Source organism: Hippopotamus amphibius, chromosome 2 (genome assembly GCF_030028045.1).
Source record: "Hippopotamus amphibius kiboko isolate mHipAmp2 chromosome 2, mHipAmp2.hap2, whole genome shotgun sequence".
Lineage (NCBI taxonomy): Eukaryota > Metazoa > Chordata > Mammalia > Artiodactyla > Hippopotamidae > Hippopotamus > Hippopotamus amphibius.
The window spans coordinates 189,202,865-189,223,749 of record NC_080187.1 but is presented as its reverse complement, the minus strand read 5'-3'; the positions used below and the strand labels follow the sequence as shown (position 1 = coordinate 189,223,749).

Sequence of the window (20,885 nt, the reverse complement as noted above, 5' to 3'; positions counted from 1 at the left end):
AAATCAGTGTCTGTTGAATTGTAATCCTAAGACCCCCAAAATAAATGTTTTTTTTTTTTCATTTCTTTGTTTTTTCTTGTCTTACAGCACTGGTCTTATTTCTGGGTCAACAAAAGGAAGATGGTAATCTTTGAATTTGCAATCCAGCCCACCTCCAAGAATGTGAATTCTAGTGAGCTTGACATAGATACTATAATAAGGAGATAATAAAAAAAATGCAGTCAAAGAGTATTCAAAAAATGCATCAAATATATTCATCACAGAATTGATGACAGAGCAAATAATTATAAATTCCCTAAATAAAATTTGAAACACTAAGTGTATGATTAAATCCTTATCCTGGATTTGGCCATTTTTTAAAAACCTAATTGAGGGAAATCCTCCATATTTAATTTTAGTGCAGCTTTTTTGCAACATGCTTGCTTCCAAAACACAGGTGTCATAGAAACCACCACTAAATCTAAGCCAAGATGGGGAAAGAAAGGACTCATTAACATCAATATCATTGGACACATAGATTCAAGCAAGTCCACCACTACTGGCCATGTGATCTACAAATGTGATAGGATTGACAAAAGAACAAAAGTTTGAGAAAGAGGCTGATGAGATGGGAGAGACTCCTTCAAGTATGCCTGGGTCTTGGGTAATGCTAAATGTGAGCTTGGTATTACCATTGATAATTCCGTGTGAAAATATGAGACTAGTAGGTATTACATGACTATCATTGATGCCCTAGGACACAGGGACTTTAACTAAAACATGATTATAGGCACGTCTCATACTGACTCTCCTATACAGATTGTTGCTGCTAGTGTTGGTGAATTGGAAGGAGGTATCTCCAAGAATGGGCAAACCCATAAACATGCCCTTCTGGCTTACATGTTGGTTGTGAAACAACTAATTGTTGGTGTTAATAAAATGGATTCCACTGAGCTACTCCTCAGCCAGAGAGATAATAAGGAAATCGTTAAGGAAGTCAACACCTACATTAAGAAAACTGGGTACAACCCAGACACGGTAGCATTTGTGCCAGTTTCTGGTTGGAATGGAGACAACATGCTGGAGCCAAGTACGAATATGCCTTGGTTCAAGGGATCGAAAAGTCACCCATAAAGATGGTAATGCCAGTGGAACCACGGTGCTCAAATCTCAGGATTGTGTCCTGCCTACCAGTACTTCTAATTGACAGTCCTTTGGGTTTGTTCTTCCAGGATGTCTACAAAATTGGTGGTACTGGTACTGTCCTTGTGGGTCAAGTGGAGACTGGTGTTCTTAAACCTGGCACAGTGGTCACTGTTGCTCCACTCAACATTACAACTGAAGTAAAGTCTATTGAAATACACCATGAAACTTTGAGTGAAGCTCTTCCTGGGGACAATGTAGGCTTCAATGTTGAGAATGTGCCTGTCAAAGATTTTCATCGTGGCATTGTGGCTGGTGATAGCAAAAATGACCCACTATTGGAAGCAGCTGGCTTCAGTGCTCAGGTAATTACCCTAAACCACCCAGGCCAAATCAGTGCTGGCTATGAACCTGTGCTGAATTGTCAGGCAGCTCACATTGCTTGCAGGTTTGCTGAGTTGAAGGAGAAGATTGATAACCACTCTGGTAAGAAGCTAAAAGATGGCCTTGAATTCTTGAAATCTGGTTGCTGACATGGTTGATGGGCTTCTTGGATGCTCACGTGTTGAACTCCAACTATCTTCCTCTGGGTCATTTGGCTGTTCATGACGAGATAGACCATTGCTGTGAGTGTCATCAAATCAGTGGATAAGAAGGCTGCTGGAGCTGGTAAGGTCACTAATTCTGCCCATAAAACTTAGTAGGCAAATGAATATTATCCCTGGTATCTGCCATCCTAGTCTTAATCAAACTGGTGGAAAAAGGTCTCAGAATTGTTTCTCTCAACTGGCCATTTAATAGTAAAATTTGGTTACTGATAACAATGAAGTACAAAACCTTCAGAGGGAAAAGAGGATGTTTTGTGGATTATTTGGCTTTTTTCTGTGGCAATTTAAAGTTGTTAGTTTTTAAAAGCAGTACTTTTTAATGGAAACAATTTGACCAAAAATCTTAAATTTTTAGACCCTTTAAAACAAACTTTAATGAGAAAAATTCAGTGTCAAAAACAAAATACAAAAGTATACCTCTAAGATCATCCCCCCAAAATCAAAAGAAAATGAAGATATGTAGATACATGGATAAATATATACACATTTAGAAATGTAGAAAAATGACTGAAGGTAATCGGCTGATAGCAGCAAGTATCTCTTGATAGTTACAGGTGTTTTTTTTTCTCTAAAATTCTCTGTTTTCCAACTTTCAAAAAATGCATGTGCATTACATCTCTAAGTTGAAATTAAGCTACTTTTTAGAATTTTGTGACTATAAAATTAATCATTAGTCTTCTTTTTGAATTCCTTAGCCTAATTGCTTTCAAATTAGAGTATTTGATTTCAGAGATAATCTGAGTCACTAGTTGAAAGCAATAAACAAAACAAAAGCACCCTCCACACATAAAATTGCTATTTCTTCATGGATGACATCAGACAAATATCTGGCCTGCAAAAAAACAAAAAGATACATAGGAAATCTTGGAAATGTGAGGAAAGTGAGCTGGTTCAAGCTTTGGAGAGGCTAAACGTAAAACAAAGTCCAAGGAAGCTTCTACACAATCCTGATTTGGTCAAGGTAAAGGGTACATGAAAATCACAAGCATTACAGTAAAGAAACATGAAAAACACTGCCTCAGTCAGGTGATCAAGGTAAATATCAACAGGGATAAGTCATGTTGATAGCATGCACTCTTTACATAATGTGATGAAAGTAGCATTTCACCTCTGTCTTCTTCCCCAAAACCCATAACCTCAGTCTAATCATGAGGAAAACATTCAAATCCCAGTCGAGGGACATTCTTCAAACTATTTGGCTAGTATTCCTCAAAGCTGTTAAAGTCATTGAAAACAAGTAAAGTCTGAGAAACCGACATAACCAAGAGGAGCCTAAGGACACGTGATGGCTAAATGCAATGTGGTATCCTGAATGGGATCCCGGAACAGAAAAAGGATATTAAGTTTAAAAAAAGAAGAGGAAATTTGAATATAGTATAGATTTTAGTTAATAATGTAATAAATGTAGCAATATTGGTTTATTAGCTATAATATTTACCATAATAAAGCAAGATGTTAATAATAGGGAAAATTAGGTTTGGGATACAGCAGAAGTCTATGCTATCTTTCATAACTTTTATGTAAATCTAAATCTACCCTAAAATGAAAAGTTGATTTAAAAATTATACACACACACAGGAAACTTGTCAGAACAGTGTTTTTCACCACTTCTGACACCACTGACACCCCTCCTTGAGTAAAATCTCTTGAAACAAGGATGCTGTTTCATTCATCCTTGTATTTCCTACAACTACTTAAACCATGCCTTTTACACAATCATTACAGGATAAATAGCCATGGAACTAAAAGAGAAGAGGATCGGGAGGCTGGGGCCCAGCTGATTTCACGGTAAGAAAACAAAAGTTTCCTTTAAGATGTGCTTTTCCCACTCTTAGCAATTATTGCAGAATTTAATCTCACTTTGAGAGAAAGACCCATGATGGTGGACTGAAATTGAAAAAAAGAAAAAAAAAATGAACACAGGTAGCAGCTATTGCACTATGGCAACATATAGGAATCTCATAAAACCTGTAGGCATCTTAATTTACAAAATTACCTTAAACTTCATTGCTTAAAGCTTGAAGGCCAAAACAGGGAAAACACATGAAAGAAGATAACACATAAGACCTGCATTTTGAAGGTTGTTCTGAGGATTAGATAAGAAAAATATATGTGAACGCCCTTTAAAAATCACCACACAATCAAATAGCAGTGCTTAAATTGCCTCAAGTGTGAAGCACCTGAAACTCATAGTGCTCCTTGGAGATTACAGTGAATACTGATGTGTTGAATTGTATTGGAGGAATCATTTTAATGGCAGAAAACATGCAATGTAATGTAGAATGAGATCACAACTGTAAGTACATGCAACACACACATACCCACACACACAACTATTAAACGCAGCCCAGTGTTCCTTGATGACTTCTCCCAGTACCATTCATTTGTTACTTTGCACTATTCTATTTCCTGTATCTGCTTGTAAATTGTATGTTTTCCCCACTGAACTATAAGCACGTATAACTTGTTAATGCTTGCATCTTCAGAATATTACAGAACTCAGCACATAATAGATATTATTTATTCAATAAATATTTTTGGACCATTTAACACAAGATGTGAAATACTGCAAAAGTGAGATTTCTATTCTCATGGTATTGACATTCTAATTCTAATGAGTTAAATGCTGGAAGGTAATAGGTGTAATGGAAGAAAAGTAGAGCAGGTTAAGAGGGAATGGGAGTTGGAAAGGGAAACAAGTTGCAATATTAAGCAGGGTGGTTGCATTGAGAAGATGAGATCTGAACAAAAGCTTGAAAGAAATAATGGTTTCAGACAAGCAGATATCTAGGGACAAAGCATTTCAGGCAGAAAAATAGGGCACTGGCTCTAAGGTGCAAGTTTACCTGACATGTTTAAAGAGCAGCTAGGAGGCCAAAGTACCTGGAGCAGGATGAAATAAAAGAAGGGGGGCAGACTGGCCCAGGAAGCCTGCTGGGCTCCTGACCTGGTCTCCAACTCTCCAGGGTCCCCTCCCAGACGCGTTGGTCCCGGGGACATTGGAGTGTGGCAGGGGAAGAGGAAGAAAGGCAGACTGGTGGTGGGACGTTCCAGGATCAGAGGACCAGGGGAGGTGCAGAGGACCATTCCCCTGCCCACTTGGGCCCAGTGAGCCTGCTGGGCCCCTGAGTCTAGTCCCTCTCTCTCTCCAGCTGAGTGGGTCATACAGGCGTGGGAGGGAGGAGAGGAGAAGAGGAAGAGAGGCAGACAGTGGTGGGGGGCACCTTGCAGGACCGGAGGATCGGGGGGACGCTGAGGGAAATCTCCCTACCCACTTGGCACCGGGAGGCCTGTTGCACCCCCAGGCCTGGTCTTTGGTCCTCCAGGGGCCCCTCTAGGTCTCACTGGTCCTAGGGGTGTAGAAAGAAAGCAGGGGAGAAGAGGAGAGGTGGGCAGGGGAGGGGACCTTCTGGGATTGGAGGATCAAGGGAAGTGGAGAACGTATTTCCCCTGCCCACTAGCTCTGGGAAGCCTGCTAGGCTCACGGACCTGGTCTTTCACATTCCAGGGCCCCCTCCAGCTGCTTGGGACCTAGGAGAGTGGGGGGTGGGGGAGAGGAAGAGAGGCAGACAGAGACCCTACAAGACTGGGAGATCTGGGGAAGTGCCACAGGCACTACCCTAGCCCAGTTGGCACTGGGAAGCCTGTTGGGCATCAGAGTCTGGTTTCCTGCCTTCCACTGCCCCCCTGCAGCTGTGAGGGTCCTAGGGGAATAGGAGAGAGAGGGTGAGGAAAAAGAGAACTCGAGGGGGAGCAAGATTGGAGGACTAGGGGAGGTGCCTAGCATTTCTCCCACCAACTCAGGCCCAGGGAGCCTGCTGGGTACCTCGACCTGGTCCTTTGCCCCCAGGACCAGAGGCATTCCTGGGCCCCTCTGCCTCACTGGGCCTAAGCCCCATTCCCCACCACCTCCAGGGCCTTTTAGTGTAGGACCTGCCCATTACCTAACCTCCCCCACCCCGCCCTTGTCTAAGCCCCGCCCCCACAGCCAAGGCCTTTTCTGGCTTTTTTTTTTTTCTTTTTCTTTCTCTTTATTTTTCTTCCCACCTCTTCACTTAGGCTATTGCAGTTGTATTACCTTCCAGTTGTTGCTCCATCTTTTTTTTTAAATTTTTTCTAACACATCTGTTAGTTTCCTATTATCATATTTTTTATCTTGCTATTGTTCTGCTGTTCTCCTACTTTTTTTTTTAATTTTGTTCATTTTCCTGCTCCACACAGCCTGTGGGATCTTGATTCACAGGCCCAGGGTCAGGCCTGAGCTCCTGAGGTGGTAGCTCTGAGTCCAAATCATTGGACTAACAGGGAAACCCAGTTCCCAGGGAAAATTCATTAGAGGGAGGTCTCCCAGAGGTTCTCACCTGAACACCAATACCCAGCTATACTCAAAAGCCTACAAATTCCAGTGCTTGAAACCTCAGGCCAAATACCCAGTGGGACAGGAACACAATCCCACCCATCCAAAGTGGGGGGAAAATGAGACAACAAAAAAATATGTCACAGATGAAGGAACAAGGTAAAAATACACAAGACCAAATAAATGAAGAGGAAATAGGAAAATCGCCTGAAAAAGAATTCAGAGTAATGATAGTAAAGATGATCCAAAATCTCAATAACAAAAGAGAGAAAATACAAGAAACAGTTAATAAAGACTCAGAATAACTAAAGAGCAAACAAACAGTAATAGATAACAAAATAACTGAAATTATAAATACTCTAGATGGTATAAACAGCAGAATGAGGCAGAAGAACGAATAAGTGAGTTGGAAGATAGAATGGGGGAAATAACTGCCACACAGCAGGAAAAGGAAAAAAGAATAAAAAGAATGGAAGACAGTCTCAAGGACCTTGGTGACATTAAGTGCACCAACATTTGAATCATAGGCATCACAGAAGAAGAAGAAAAAAAGAAAGGGTCTGAGAAAATATTTGAAGAGGTTATAGTGGGAAACTTCCCCAACATGGAAGAGGAAATAATTGACCAAGTCCAAGAAGCACAGAGAGTCCCATACAGAATAAACTCAAGGAGAAATACACTGAGGCACATTCTAATCAAACTAACGACAATTAAACACAAAGAAAAAATATTAAAAGCAGCAAGAGAAAATCAACAAATAACATATAAGCGAAAACCCATAAGGATAACAGCGGATCTTTCTGCAGAAACTCTGCAGGCCAGAGGGAAGTGGCAGTAATACTGACAATCCTGAAAGAGAAAAACCTACAGCCAAAAATACTCTACCCAACAAGAATCTCATTCAGATTTGATAGAGAAATCAAAAGCTTTCCAGACAAGCAAAAGTTAAGAGAATTCAGCACCACCAAACCAGCCTTACAACAAGTGCTAAAGGAACTTTTCTAAGCAGGAAACACAAGAGAAGGAAAACACCTACAAATACAAACCCAAAACAATTAAGAAAATGATAATAGGAACATACATGTCAATAATCACCTTAAATATAAATGAATTAAATGCTCCAACCAAAAGACACAGACTGGTTGATTGGATACAAAAACAAGACCCTTACATATGCTGTCTACAAGAAACCCACTTTGGACCAAGGGACACATATAGACTGAAAGTAAGGGGATGGAAAAAGATACTGCATGCAAATGGAAGTCAAAAGAAAGCTGGAGTAGCAATACTAATATCAAACATATTAGACTTTAAAGTAAAGACTACTACAAGAGACAAGGAAGGACACTACATAATGATCAAGGGATCCATTCAAGAAGAACATATCACAATGGTAAATATCTATGCACCCAACATAGGAGCACCTCAATACAGAAGGCAAACACTAACAGCCATAAAAGGGGACATCGACAGTAACACAATAATTGTAGGAGACTTGAACACCCCACTTATATCCATGGACAGATCATCCAAACAGAAAATAAATAAGGACACACAAGCTTTAAGTGACACATTAGACCATCTCAACTTAATTGATATTTATAGGACATTCCATCCAAAAACTACAGAATACACTTTCTTCTCAAGGGCACCCGGAACATTCTCCAGGATAGATCACATCCTGGGTCACAAATCAAGCCTTGATAAATTCAAGAAAAATGAAATCATATCAAGCATTTTCTCTGACCACAATGCCATGAGACTAGATATCAATTACAGGGAAAAAACTGTAAAAAATACAAACACAGGGAGACTAAACAATATGCTATTAAACAACCAAGAAATAACTGAACAAATCAAAGAGGAAATCAAAAAATGCCTAGAAATAAATGCCAATGAAAACACAACCCAAAACCTATGGGACACAGTAAAAGCAGTTCTAAGAGGGAATTTTATAGCAATACAGTCCTACCTTAATAAGAAAAATATCGAATAAACAACATAACCTTATACTTAAAACAATTAGAGAAAGAACAAAAAAATCCCAAAGTGAGCAGAAGAAAAGAAATCATAAAGACTGGATCAGAAATAAATGAAAAAGAAATGAAGGAAACAATAGCAAAGATCAATAAAACCAAAAGCTCGTTCTTTGAGTAGATAAACAAAATTGATAAACCATTAGCCAAACTTATCAGGAAAAAAAGGGAGAAGACACAAATCAAGAGAATAAAAATGAAAAAGGAGAAGTAACAACTGAAACCGCAAAAATAAGAAAGATCATGAGAGACTACTACAAATAACTATATGCCAACAAATTGGATAACCTGGAAGAAATGGATACATTCTTACAAAAGTATAATCCTCCAAGACTGAACAAGGAAGAAATAGAAACTATGAACAGACCAATCACAAGTACAGAAATTGAGACAATGATTAAAAATCTCCCAACAAACAAAAGCCCAGGGCCAGATGCATTCACAGGTGAATTCTATCAAACATTTAGAGAAGAGCTAACACCTATCCTTCTCAAACTCTTCCAAAATATAGCAGAAGGAGGAACACTCCCAAACTCATTCTACAAGGCCACCATCACCCTGATACCAAAACCAGGCAAAGATGTCAAAAAAGAACATTACAGGCCAATATCACTGATGAAAATAGATGCAAAAATCCTCAACAAAATACTAGCTAACAGAATCCAACAGCACATTAAAATGATCATACACCATGATCAAGTGGGGTTTATCCCTGGAATGCAAGGATTCTTCAATATACACAAATCAATCAATGTGATACATCATATCAACAAATTGAAGGATAAAAACCATATGATCATCTCAATAGATGCAGAGAAAGCTTTTGACAAAATTCAACATCCATTTATGATAAAAACCCTCCAGAAAGTGGGCATAGAAGGAAATTACCTCAATATAGTAAAAGCCATATATGAGAAACCAACAGCCAACATCATTCTAAATGCTGAAAAACTGAAGGCATTCCCTCTAAGAACAGGAACAAGACAAGGGTGTCCACTCTTACTATTATTTTTCAACATAGCTTTGGAAGTTTTATCCACAGCAATCAGAGAAGAAAATGAAATAAGAGGAATCCAAATTGGAAGAGAAGAAGTAAAATCATCACTCTTTGCAGATGACATGATATTATACATAGAAAACCCTAAAGACTCTACCAGAAAACTGCTAGCACTAATCGATGTATTTATTAAAGTTGCAGGGCATAAAATTAATGCACAAAAATCTCTTGCATTCCTATACACTAACAATGAAAAAGCAGAAAGAGAAATTAAGGAAACTCCCCCATTTACCATTGCAACAAAAAGAATAAAATACCTAGGAATAAACTTGCCTCAGAAGGCAAAAGACCTGTATGCAGAAAACTATAAGATACTGATGAAAGAAATCAAAGACTATACAAACAGATGGAGAGACATACCATGCTCTTGCATTTGAAGAATCAATATTGTGAAAATGTCTATCCTACCCAAAGCAATTTACAGATTCAATGCAATCCCTATCAAATTACCAACAGCATTTTTCACAGAACTAGAACAAGAAATCTTATGATTTGTATGGAAACACAAAAGACCCCGAATAGCCAAAGCAATCTTGAGAAGGAAAGACAGAGTTGGTGGTGGAATTAGGCTTCCTGACTACAAACTATACTACAAGGCCACAGTGATCAAGACAGCATGGTACTGGCACAAAAATAGAAAGGTAGATCAATGGAACAGAATAGAGAACTCAGAGGTAAGCCCAAGCACATATGGGCACATTATCTTTGACAAAGGAGGCAAGGATATACAATGGAAAAAAGACAGCCTCTTCAAGAAGTGGTGCTGGGAAAATTGGACAACAACATGTAAAAGAGTGAAATTAGAACACTTCCTAATACCATACACAAAAATAATCTCAAAATGGATTAAAGACCTAAATATAAGGCCAGACACTATAAAACTCCTAGAGGAAAACATAGGCAGAACACTCTATGACATACATCAAAGAAAGATCCTTTTTGACCCACCTCCTACAATAATGGAAATAAAATCAAGAATAAACAAATGGGACCTAATGAAACTTAAAAGCTTTTGCACAGGGAAAGAAACCATAAACAAGACAAGAAGACAACCTTCAGAATGGGAGAAAATACTTGCCAATGAAGCAACTGACAAAGGATTAATCTCCAAAATATACAAGCAGCTTGTGCAGCTTAATACCAAAAAAGCAAATAACCGAATCCACAAATGGGCAGAAGACCTAAATAGACATTTCTCAAAAGAATCCATCAGATGGCCAACAAACACATGAAAAGATGCTCAACATCACTAATCATTAGAGAAATGTGAGTCAAAGCCACAATGAGGTATGACCTCACCCCGGTCAGAATAGCCATCATCAAAAATCTAGAAACAATAAATTTTGGAGAGGGTGTGGAGAAAAGGGAACTCTCCTGCACTGTTGATGGGAATGTAAGCTGGTACAGCCACTATGGAAAACAGTTTGGAGCTTCCTAAAAAACTAAAAATGGAACTACCATATGACCCAGTAATCCCACTACTGGGCATATACCCAGAGAAAATCATAATCCAAAAAAGAAACGTATCATAATGTTCACTGTAGCACTATTTACAATAGCCAGGACATGGAAGCAACATAAATGCCCATCAACAGATGAATGGATAAAGAAGATGTGGCACATATATACAATGGAATATTACTCAGCCTTAAAAAGAAATGAAATGGAGCTGTATGTAATGAGATGGATAGACGTAGAGACTGTCATACAGAGCGAAGTAAACCAGAAAGAGAAAAACAAATACCATATGCTAACTCATATATATGGAATCTGAAGAAATGGTACTGATGAACTCAGTGACAGGGCAAGAGTGGAGATGCAGATGTAGAGAATGGACTTGAGGACACCAGGCTGGGGTGGGGGGTGGGGGGCGAAGTGGAAGCTGGGATGAAGTGAGAGAGTAGCATAGACATAGATACACTACCAAATGTAAATAGATAGCTAATGGGACATTGCTGTATAACAAAGGGAGATCAACTCGATGATGGGTGATGTTTTAGAGGGCCAGGACAGGGAGGGTGGGAGGGAGTTGCGGGAGGGAGGGGATATGGGAATATATGTATAAATACATCTGATTCACTTTGGTGTACCTCAAAAACTGGTACAAGAGTGTAAAGCAATTATATTTCAATAAAGAGCTAGAAAAAAAAAAGAAGAAGAAGGGGGGCAGGCAAAGTCAGGGCATGTGAGGCCTTGTAGGGCATCATAAAGACTTGTGCTTTCCTCTGCAATGAAATGGAGAATGATTGCTGAGTTTTGAGCAAGTGTCCCATCATTGGACCTACATTTTCAAAGGCATGCTCTGGTTGCTGTGTGGAGAATAGATTATGTAGTAGCAAAGGCAGAAGGAAAAAGATCTCTTAGGTGGTGATTTCCAGAAAGTTTGGTGGCTCAGACCAAAGTAGCAAGTATATCCATGATGAATATTAGTTGAATGCTGGATATATTAAAGTAGAATCAACAGGATTTTATCATAGAGTCAACAAATAGTTTAAATACATAAAGACTAGCCAATATTCCTTAGTAAAGAGCTTCAATTGCCAAAGGATTTATAAATATTTATGGGCAAAGAAATTAAAATAAAACAAAGACCATATCTGCTACATTAACATTATGTCTATTATATTTCTATTTTGTCAAGTATGACTAATTGTTGGACTTCAGCCTTAGAACATTGGCACCCAGCTTGCAGACTCCCAGGATTTTTTAGAAACAGAGTTTGAGACCTACTAAGCTATCCAAATTTAAGGAATGGTGACGCTGACATTGAAACAGCTTTTTCCCAGGTATTATGAGGAGCACCTCACCTGTTAAAAGGAACATCACTGTCTTACTTCAACCTGACATTGGTGTGTGCATCTAGAGCCAGGCAGGTAGAAAAGCTCACAGTACTGAGCCCTAGTTCTGGCTCTGCTTACCAATTGATACCACTTTCTGGTGCTCATTATTTTGATAAAGATATTAGCAAAGCAACAGTAAAAATTAAAGTACTCCATAATCCTCAGCACCCACCATTACCTTCTGAAATATTATTGCATGTTAGCTTTGACTGTTACTTTACAGAAGCACTTACTGAAAGGCAGGGAAGCCAAAAAGAGAAAAAATATTTGCTGCTGGCAGTATAGGGGAGGATGATTATCTCTTTGCAGATTGCACCTTCCCCTTTCCTAAAGCAACAAGGAGCACAGAGATCTGAGTCTCCTTTTTGCTGAACTTGGCAAGAAACTGGTAGATACCTTCTAGAGTATGTAGGGGGCAGAACATATCCCTCCAAAGATCAATACATGAGTGGGATGTGTCTTCTGTTTTCCTTCTTCCTTCTTCCTTTTTTTTTTATTGGAGTATAGTTGCTTTACAATATTGTTAGTTTATAGTGTTTAGCAAAGTGAATCAGCTGTACTTATACATATATGCCTTCTTTTTTTGGATTTCCTTCTCATTTAAGTCACCACAGAGCACTGAGTAGAGTCCCCTGTGCTATATGGTAGGTTCTCATTAGTTATCTATTTATACATAGTATCAATAGTGTATATATGTCAATCCCAATCTCCCAGTTCATCCCACTCCCACCCTTCCCGCCTTGATATCCATATGTTTGTTCTCTACATCTGTGTCTCTATTTCTGCTTTGTAAATAAGATCCTCTATACCAGTTTTTTCAGATTCTACAGATATGTGTTAATATGCGATATTTGTTTTTCTCTTTCTGACTTACTTCATTCTGTATGACAGACCCTAGGTCCATCCGTGTCTCTACAGATGACACAATTTCATTCCTTTTTATGGCCGAGTAATATTCCATTGTATATATGTACCACATCTTCTTTATCCATTCCTCTGTTGATGGATATTTAGGTTGCTTCCGTGTCCTGGCTATTTTAAATAGTGCTGCAATGAACATTGGGGTGCATGTGTCTTTTTGAATTATGGGTTTCTCTGGGTATATGTCTGGTAGTGAGATTGCTGGGTCAATATTTGCAAATGAAGCAACTGACAAAGGATTAATCTCCAAAATATACAAACAGCTCATGCAGCTCAATATCAAAGAAAACAAACAACCCAATCAAAACATAGGCAGAAGACCTAAATAGACATTTGTCCAAAGAAAACCTACAGATAGCCAACAAACACATGAAAAGATGCTCAACATCACTAATTGTTAGAGAAATGCAAATCAAAACTATGGTGAAGCATCACCTCACACTGGGCAGAATGGCCATCATCAAAAAATCTACAAACAATAAATGCTGGAGAGGACTTGGAGAAAAGGGAACCCTCGTGCATTGTTGGTGGGAATGTAAATTGATGCAGCTACTACGGAGGACGGTATGGCGATTCCTTAAAAAACTAACAATAGAACTACCTTCTTCCTTTCTTAGGTCTTTCTTCTCTCTGCTTTCACTGGCCTCTCAGGGATCTAAGCCTGCTCATAGGAAATTAACTGAAATTAGTTATGTACATTTCATTTGCCCTCTGTTGTAGAATACAATCCATTAAGGGGATACACATTAAGTTGTAGAATATCAGACTTTGCCGACCTCCTATCCATCAGCTGGGGACATTGTTTTATTTACTCAGGGGTTATAGGGAACAGGGCATATTTCCTCAGAGTAGAGAGGAAAGATACTGGTATTTGGGGCATGTTCATGCTCCCCAAATCAGCTACATAGCAGCAGCAGCCCCTCTAATTCCATGCTTAATTCCAGGTCATGCTGAGAATGTGAGGTCCCAGTCTTTCTCTTTACAAAATTGTATCACTCTATATACACTCTGCCTCACAGGGCTTTTCTGAAGATAAATGAAATAATGTCATCTGTTCAATACAAGCCTGTCCCCTCACAACTCAATGAAAGATGCTATGTGTTATGACTAAGCTTTCTCTTCAGCTGAATTTAGAAACTGCAGCTTACAGTGCTTCCTATGTTTATTCATGGAGGTATCTCATTTTGCATAGGAAAGTGGAGGCCTGGGCATTTGCATTTCTCCCAGTAGTTCCATTCCCCTGGCCAAGAAACCCATGAAGAAGGGTCTTCACTGGCCCAGAGCCCCTGATAGGATTCCATTCATGCCCGCCACTCACTGACAGAGAAGGCCCCCCACAAGAAGGCTGGGATTTCGTAAAGAGCTCTGCCAGATTCGGAAAGACGCAGCTTTTTGTTCAGCACCATAGGACCCTGTGTGACACTCCACGGCCCAGGCTAGGGGCTGTCACAGCAGCCTTTCACAATTCAAAAAGAAAAGGAAAATAGCCTGCCTTTGAGCATCAGAGATGTGGGAGAGGCAGGAATCAAATCATGAATAAATAAATAAAAACACCAACAGCTGTGATATTTAAAACAGACAATCACTATAACAGCAAATGACAACCCTGCAGCCTGCAGAATCTGCTAATAAACTGTCTGCTGTGACTGTTATTAAAGATAAACTTATGAGCCATGATTATTCAACCATTAAACCTAAGTGGAAATCAAAGGAAAATCTGTGTCAGATGATATATTTGGTGCCGTGTGGCCTAGGAAAATTACTCATCACATTTGAATCCTGATTTCTCTGTCCTCTAAGGATTGGTCCCTTGAAATTTTGGTACCATTTATGCAGAAGCTTTCCTTCTTTTTTCTTTTAATTATAATTTTAGTTTACTAAAATGTGGCTTTTTTATTTTTAATGCATTGTTATAAGCACATCTCACCTCATTATCCATGAAGTAACGTGAGTGCCATTCAATTCAGCAAGGGCACAACTACTGGAAGGCGAGAATCTAAGTCCTTCCTCAGATCCACCTGCTGACCACAGCACCTTCAGCCCTGAGGCTGATGTTGCAAAAGTCTGGATTGTGGGTATGCTTCATCGATGTATTAGCTGATTTCACCTAACAAGAATCCAGTTCCGATTCAGAGGTCAGCCGATTCACATTTCACTTGGACCTCAGTCACTGCCATTGCTATTGCAGTCCGTGACACAGTTAATAGGAAGAGTGGCCTATGATGGCAGAAACAACATCCTAGAATAAGATTATAATATGAGCATGCCATTTTGAAGACATAAAAGGATGGTCCAGATTGAAAATAATCTTCAGTTAATGTCCTGTATTATTATTATACACAGGATGCAGCAGAGCATAACAGAGTCAGAGCTATTCAATCTGGTAGGGTTTTCAAGGATTGCCTTTCAAATTTCTGCTCGATTAAAAGTATTTCCTAAGAGCTTTGAATTAATCTCCAATAATCGGGGTAATAGACTTTAATTTAAAAAAAAGAAACAATGCTAACTACTAAATTTGCACAACCTAAAGTACAAAAGTGTGTGACAGGTTAAGGGGATAGTCAATAAAACATCACCTTTTTTTTATATTCTGCATTTTTTGTTTTGTTTTGTTTTTGCCCTTTCCACCTCACCTGCTTTAATGTCTCCATTTGATGCTTTCCTCTTCAGAGTGACTTGCTGTGGTTGAAGGTCCCCCTCCTTTGTGCTCAAATTTCTATAATAAAATGTACCTGTTGGGCACATGTTATATATTCAAAATGTATATATATACATTTTGAAAGAATAAATAAATGGCCTAAGAACTTGGATACAGGCCTGATTGTCAAATTATTCCAGGTTAGGGCATACGTAGGGGAAATAAGCATGGTGTTTATAGTACATATGAAAGTCAAGAGGCCAAGTACCAGCTTCATTCAAATATCATGAGTAGAAAAAAGCCCACATAAAGTCTGGACTGGGGATTCAAAATGTTGGTGCTGGAACCACAGGGTGACACTCAATCCCATAAGTAACATTTACCCTGAATTCATGAACACTTCCAGGAACTGGATGGCATAATTCTCATGCATGGCTGGATGTTAGAAAAAACCTGGAAAGTTTTGTTTGTTTTCTTTTTCAGTCCAAATTTCCAGGTCACTCCCCCAACCAGAAAGATAAAAATACCCAGAAAGAGCATCCACGAATCTGTCTTTATATTTGATGACTACTGAATGGCCAACTTAGCCTCTCCTTGACTTTCATCTATTCTGGGGGCCACTTTGTGAGAGGAATGAAGTTCCTTGAAGTAGCCATTATTTCAGCAAAACCAAGGTTAACCTAAACATTTACCTACTAACATAACTGAAGTAATATGCAGAATGATAGAACTTGATCATATGTTTAATCCCCGAATATCACAAAATGAAAGTGAGGCTGAAATAAACCTCTTTGGATTAGTAGGTAAATGTTACAGCATGATCTAGGAAATAGCCAAGAGCTTTTCTTTTACACACTGGACATTTTTATAATGAAAGTTTGCTTGGGGGAAGTAAAGCCACATGCTGCATCTAAAGAGGCCCTTCTGCTCCCGAGGACCCAGCAGCAATCTGAAATGCTGTTTTCATTTTCCTGATGTGAGAGCAGAATGTGCCTGTTCTTGTGACAGATGTGTTCCTTACAAGTTGTGCAAACTTGAAATTTTTTAAGTAGTTGAAATGATGAGCTCCCTTTTTAAAGAAAACATGAAATGAATTTTTTTTTGTATTACAAAGTATTTAGAATTTTTAAAATAACCCCTGAATCTGTTTGTTTTATCTGGGTTTTATAATGTAGAACTGTAGAACTAGCTTGTTATTACATAGGCTTGGGTATTATGCTAAACTCTGAAACACAAAACCACACATAAAAAAAGTCTGTTGTAACCTAGAAATTATTAGAAAACTGGTTGTACTGAAATTTTGGAGAAAAAGGACACATCTGCTTTATGAAAAAAAAGTTACTAAAAACATAATTTAATAATTGCTCTTACATGCTAAAGTCAACAGTTCTAAATGTGGATACACCATCATTTTGAAAGTGGAAGAGAATATAATGTGTTGTACTTTATGCCAGATTTTCAGAAATGTGTGTGTTCCTTAAAGTGAATCATGCCCTTGGAACTTGTATTTGTATGAAACTTGTATTTTCCAACTTTTATTCATATGAGCCGTTTAATCAAATCCTTCTTCTTAGTGAGACTTTTTAAAAATTGTGTATGGGAAACTAAGCAATGAAGCAAATATCCACTGTTGTTGTTGTCCCCATTTTACAGATAGAGAAAATAGATTCAGTGAAATTGAGTTCTGTCCAAGGTCACACATGGAGTCCGTGACAGAAATGGAAATTCAATTCTCATTTTCTGGCTCCCAACTCATTTTCATCAGACCATGAATATAAAGAAACAGCTTGCAAATGTTAATGAACAATTTTCCTTTGGCTCCATATAAAGTAGAGCCAAAATGTCACTTTGTAGGACCCAGAAAGGAATTCTTGGGCCAAAATAGAATTGCCATCAATTTTCATGCAAAATTTAGAGTATATTTAGACCAAAAATCCACCAATAATGGCATTTTTGTCTGTAGTGGTTTAAGAAAAAGAAAAGAAAAAAAAGTTTCTTAAATCTGTCGTTTGCTTTGAGCTGGTTCATGAGTCAGTTGGTCTTTGGGTGAAAGGAAATGAAAATTTCATCACCTGTGATGACCAACTATTCATATAAAAGGCATCAAAGTAAAGTAGAAATTATAGTATGTATGTGATAAACCCTCATCTTAAAGCTATAAATAAACAAGATGTGTATCAGACTCTCCTCACAGAATACCTTGGGAAGGTGGAGTGGGAAGGTGAGTAGGAAAGCATTGAAGACCTGCACCATAGCCTGGCACCTTACTAGAGGTATGTTGTACAAGGTCAGGGGAGATGCTTATTTTTCACCTCTTAAGTTTCTTTTCATGTGAATGACTCTGACAATGCAATGTGTTAGCATTACAGTCTGATCCTGGTCTTCCTACATCCCCTCATTCACTCCACCCTCACTAGTGAGTTTGGAAGGAGAAACTGACACGTATAGTTGCAGCCTTCCTCTTCTCTTTGTTTTTTGAGTCAGTCTGTGTATAGAGATCATGCACTCCTAATTATGTTTTACAATGGATAAACCTTCATACTGAGAAACCCTGTCCCCTTATTGGAGATGTCTTAAATAATTCTCTGAGAAACAAACTCTGAAACAGAGATTAGCCTTCTAGATTTGAATGAGGTCCTCTTTCCTAGTTTGGAAACAAGGCCAAATTGTTATATCAGTTTCTAAGGCTACCAGACTTATACACAAGAAATTAATCCATCCATGTTCCCATAAACACTTAGAAATTGAATAGTACATTTAATCTGAAACTTTATGAGGGAACTTAGTAAAATGTAAGTATGTGCTCAAACCTGTATGGTAGCCATTAAAACACATTTGTGTCTGTGATGCCAAGACAGTTCAATGGGAAAAGAATAATCTATTCAACAAATGGTGCTGGGAAAACTAGATGTTAACATGTAAAAGTGTGAAGTTGGGCCCCTACCTCATATCACAGACAAAAATTAGGTGAAAATGGATCATAGGTCTAAACATAAAAGCTAAAACTATAAAACTCTCAAAAGAAAATGTGAGTAAATCTTTGTTACCTTAGGTTAGGCAATAGTTTTTTAGATATGATACCAAGTGCACAAGTGATTTTAAAAAGTGGATAAATTCAACTTCATCAAAATGTAAAACTTGTATTTCAAAGGACACTATAGAGAAAGTGAAAATATAATCCACAGAACTGGGGAAAATATTTGCAAATTATATATCTGATAAGGGACTTTTATCCAGGACATATAAAGAACTCGTACAATTCAAAAATAAAAGACAAAGAACAAAGAACCCAATTTTAAAAATAAGCAAGTAATTTGAAGATATTTATTGAAAGAATATACCAATGGCAAAAATAAGCACATGAAAAGATACTCAGCATCATTAGTCACTAGAGAAATGTGAATCAAAACTACAACAAGGCATACTTTAACACACTATCATTGCTAAAATAAAAAGCAACCAACAATTACAAGTTTTGGTACAGATATGAAGACAATCAAACCCTCATATATCATACATTGTTGGTAGGATTATATAATAGTACAGCCACTTTGGAAAACAGTAGAAAATTCCTCAAAATATTAAAGAGTGAACATGACCCAGCATTTCCACTCCTAGTTATATACCCAAGAGAAATAAAACACAGCCACAAAAATGTGTTCATGAATATTCCCAACAGCATCATTCATAATAGGCAAAAAGTGAAAGCAACCCAATGTCCATCAACTGATGAATAGATAAGCAAAATGTGGTATATCCAGTCAATGAAATATTACTTGACCAAAAAAACAAATGAAGTACTGATGAACCTTGAAAACAGTGTGTTAAGTGAAAGAAGGCAGACACAAAAGACCACTGTGATGGTTAATTTTATGTGTCAACTTGACTGGCCTAAGGGATGCCCCAATAGCTGGTAAAACACTTTCTGGGTGTATCCATGGGATGTTTCTGGAAAAGATTAGCATTTAATTCAGTAGACTGAGTGAAGCAATCCACCCTCACCCATGTGGGTGGGCATAATTCAATCCATTAGGGATTCTAATGGAATAAAAAGGTGAAGGAAGGGCGAATTGCCTCTCTTCTTGAGCTGGGACATCCATCTTCTGCCTTTGGGCATTAGTGCTCCCTGTTCTTGGGCCTTCAATCTAACCCAAGCTAATCTGTCAGTTTCTCTATTTAATGTTTAGAACTGTATTACTCAGAATTTCACCCAAACCTATCTCACTCTTTACCACCTTCTTGTCCTTTCACAGTCCCTAAAATGCTGTACTACCTTCTCTCTTTATGGGTTGATTCTACCTATCTTTCAAAGCCCTTATAAAATGTCATCTTCTCTGTGGAGCCATTGCTGATTTTCTCTAAGTAAATATACTTCCCCCCACCCCCTGCTTTACTTTGCAGTTGACTGCTTTGTATTAGTTATCTGTAAGTTTATATTGTCTTCTCTCCTTCTAGGGCCATCACAGTGGCCATCCACTGAGTGAGTGACAGCAGAGACTGTACATCACTCCACTCTATGGCATTTGCAGCATTCAACTTGCCAGTGGTAGGGATTCAGATATTTGTTGATCGGATCGAATTATCTGTCAAGTGCACAGTTTTTCAACCTCATGCATGTGTAGAGATAATACATTACATTATTACTTGACATTTAAAAAATCAGAACTTTAACCTATTAAACTGTCCCATCATGTTGAATGTTCTGACACAGGAACATCATATATATTTATATTTATATATTTATACTGTGATTTTGTCTTAAAATTTAAAAGCAAGATGAAAGATGAAATATGTTTCCTGGTATAGTAACATCCAATTTATTCAGTATCATAATGAAAAAGAATTTTCCAGATGACAAAAACTTACCTTTTCAAGTTCCATAATTTTAAATTAATTTTTATATATTTAGGAATTTTACTAAATCATACTGTATATATTAGTGTATGACAAGAGGACTACATAATTGGAACACTTTGACCTTAAGCTACAGTTTATTGAGGAGTCATCCTCAAAATTATAATGTTATATTAAACAAAGAACCTCAGTTATCACCTTACACCTAAGTTGACTAGCATCTCTGAATTGAAAACTGAGGCAAGTCCAGTAAGCTGCACACCCATGAGCTTTACACATCATTTGCCATGTATTTCCGCTTTATAGAATGTCTTCGCTCTGAGAATAGGGACCGTGCCTTCCATTTCTGTGTCAATTTTATTGTGTTTCCATGTGTTCAGGACACCAGTTATTGCTGACTTTCATTTTGTAAAACAAAATAGATTACCAATTAAAAGGAAAATCCTGCTTTT

At 38.1% G+C, this 20,885-nt stretch overlaps 1 pseudogene; it reads left to right on the top strand.

The window, feature by feature from the left end:
- Nucleotides 1-714: 714 nt before the first annotated feature.
- LOC130844686 (elongation factor 1-alpha 1-like) lies at nt 715-1,823 on the top strand (annotated as a pseudogene).
- Nucleotides 1,824-20,885: the final 19,062 nt, after the last annotated feature.